The sequence below is a fragment of the Peromyscus leucopus genome, chromosome X, assembly GCF_004664715.2.
Source record: "Peromyscus leucopus breed LL Stock chromosome X, UCI_PerLeu_2.1, whole genome shotgun sequence".
Taxonomy (NCBI): domain Eukaryota; kingdom Metazoa; phylum Chordata; class Mammalia; order Rodentia; family Cricetidae; genus Peromyscus; species Peromyscus leucopus.
The window spans coordinates 81,006,765-81,009,963 of NC_051083.1; positions in this window are offsets into that span (position 1 = coordinate 81,006,765).

The window sequence follows — 3,199 nt, forward strand, 5'->3', positions numbered from 1 at the left end:
GTAATATCAGTTCACTTTCCTCCTTTTCAATTGAATTTGCATTTTTATACTGGAACCTTCAGTGGATTAGGTTTCACAATCAAGACGTCTTTTCTGCTGTCTTAGTGGACCTTTTAATCTTTCCTCTTGATTGTGCTAATCTCTTTAAAGATATTTGTTTTCATTACACTTTCCTTGTTCACAACTTTAAACTTTAAACTTGTCAATATTCCTTTCTTCACCAAATTGCACACTTGACAAAGCTTTCACAACAAGGATTTGATTTGTTGCCTGTAAGATTAATCTTAAAAGGTCTTATTAATAAAAAAAAAAAAAACCAAAGCCAGATATTGGGGTGGAAACTGAGAGATCAGGGAAGCAGAAAGAAGCCAGCCATATTCTTAACAACTAGGACATCCTCAGCCAAAGAGAGATCTACTTACTGTATCCTTTCTGTACCCTCCATCTCACTTCCTCTCACCACCCAGGTACATATCTTCCTCTTTCTGACCAGCTCTATCACTTCCTATCTGTTTGTGCAGACCTCCAGATTCTTTATGGTTCACTAATGCTGGGAATTAAAGGCATGTGCCACCATGACTGGTTCTGTTCCCAGTGTGTCCTTGAACTCACAGAGATCTGGATGAATCTCTGCCTAGGATTAAAGGCATGTGCTACCATTACCTGATTTCTATGTTTAGTATAGGGGCTAGCTTTTTCCTCTGATCTCCAGATAAACTTTATTGGGTACACAAATAAAATATCACTGCCATCACCTATAATTTTTCTCCAACAAACAAATTTTCCAATTCTTTTTAATTCAGCTTAATTTAAGCTTTCAATACAAAAATAGAATGAAGTCAGGTTCTTTGCCAAATTGTGATGTAAATGGTCTCTAGCCCAATTACTGATGGAGTTTCTGTTCCTGTCCTCAATTTTGTGAGCTGAGAATTCCATGTTCACAGTTCTATTAGCATTCTTGTCTTCTTACTCTCACTAGCAAGGCTTATTATGCCTTCTCTAAAACACAATTCTAAAGCCCCATTTGTTGTTCCTATAAACCACCTCCCAACCCCTAGGATCATATGAGTAAGTTTTCTTCAGCAACAACCCTACTTCTCAGTACTCATTTCACCTGTTAGTCTCTTTTCTCTTGTTGTATCTAATATAACAAAAAGCAACTTAAGATGGAATGGGTTTATTTTGGTTCATAGTTTGAAGGTAGAGTCCATCACAGTGGAGAAGGCATGGTAGTGGGAGTGGCTTAGTTTCTCACACTGAATAAGAAAATGGAGAAAGAGAAAAGCCATTTCTCATCTTGCTTTCATCCTTTTCCCTTTTTATTCAGTGGCACAGCCATGTCTGAATGTAATGACAGAAATCATAAAGCCAGCACAGCTGCTTGACAAACATCCAGCAAAGCTGAGTTGTATGGTGGGTGACATGCCAACTTTGGTTTTTATCACCACCTGTTGCATACTTGAAGGCCTTTTAATATTTGTACTATTTGGGGATATTGGATTGATGGAAAATTCCTTATCAATCATTTATGCCTTCTCCCAGTAATGTTGGTTCTAAGCTTCCCCAGGACAGTCCTGAACATACTATTCCCCCTGCTTTTAGGGAGATATCCTTATCTATTTGAAGGTCTTCCTTATGCCTTGGAGGTTGTGACACATAAAGAAGCCAGAGGTCTCTTCATGAGGCTATGAGACATTCCTGAAACATCTGTCCCTGTACTACACAGGAACAAGATATTCAAAACAAAGTAAACTTAAAAAGGTCAACAAGATTTGGTGGGCTAGAGGAATTGGACACAATTCAGATTACAAGCTTCTTCCCACTGTACACTCAGACAATTACATGCCATATACCTCTGCCCTACACAGAAACATATTGATGAGCAAAGTATGGAGTGGAAAGATGATAAAAAGAATGAGAAGTCAAGACTTCCCTTACTTTGAAAAGTTAGCACACACAGAGCCACTGTGGTGTCATATGACCAAGGAACAACAAAATGCCAAGATTAGACACACAAATTCTATAAAGATATAAATGTGAACATTATATTATGCCAGAATTGAATAATAACTTCAGTAGCTTTGGCCTGAGGATTTTTCTTGGGCACTCTGACCTCAAAGAGTTAATAATATACTGCTTGGGACATGCCAAAATGTCCAGGGTAGCTTAAAGATTTTGTTTTGGTCTAGTGTCATTGAAGCAACCAAAGCTACCAGCCTGAGAACAGGCTGTCATATGTTTCTAGATTCTTAAAATTGGGTTATGGGGTTCATGAGCAAGAATGATAACTCTGTTTATTAATGATGTCAAAATTTGAGGTAAAAATGATTGAAAATGATAAGTAAGTTCTGTCATAGTTTATTAATGGTGACTAAAAGATGAGCAAAAGGAAGTAAAACACATGTCCAAAAACATAAATGATAAGATCTATGTTTTGGAACATCATGAATGTATCCCTGTTTACTCAATTCTATATAAATAAAGCCTGTGAGAGACACAGTTTGTCAGAGTAGGACAAGCCACACAAAGATGTGCATCTTCTCTGTCCATATCTCCTAAAACAAAACTAAGAAGTGTCCCATGTCTGATTGCTCCCATCACTGCTCTTGCATCCACTCATCTTCAGACCCTGCCCTCATCCACAGCTGGACTGCGGCAATCCAGACTGCAATTCCAGCCCATAGGATGCTGTTGTTAACATTCAAGGTAGGACTTTAAACCTCTATGGAAATTCCATCAAACATATGCCCAGAGGTGTGTCTCCAAGGTGATTTCAAATCTAATCATGTTTGTGAACCATGGAAATTAACCATCTTCTTGGCTTATTTTATTATTATTCATTATGTGTGTGGAAATTATTATGGCACTTAGAATTTCTACATTTCTGTATTCATATTACTTGTATTGCTGTAATTTTCAGTAAACTTTTATGTGTTTATTTGCTTTGCTCTTCTAAATTATTTGAAAGTGATTTTAAAATAACATATTTGCTTGCTAGTATATGAATATAATTTTTTTAAAAATTGTTTGCTTTTAACCCTCAATTTATATCATTCTCTTGTATAAAATGCTGATATTGTTTACTAGAGTCACATTGACACTTGAGAAAAGTGGCCATCTTTGTTGGCTATTTTACTGTGAGGTAAGAATGTCCCTCACAATTCAGTTGTCATGGGAACCTTCATGTAGATTCAGAAAG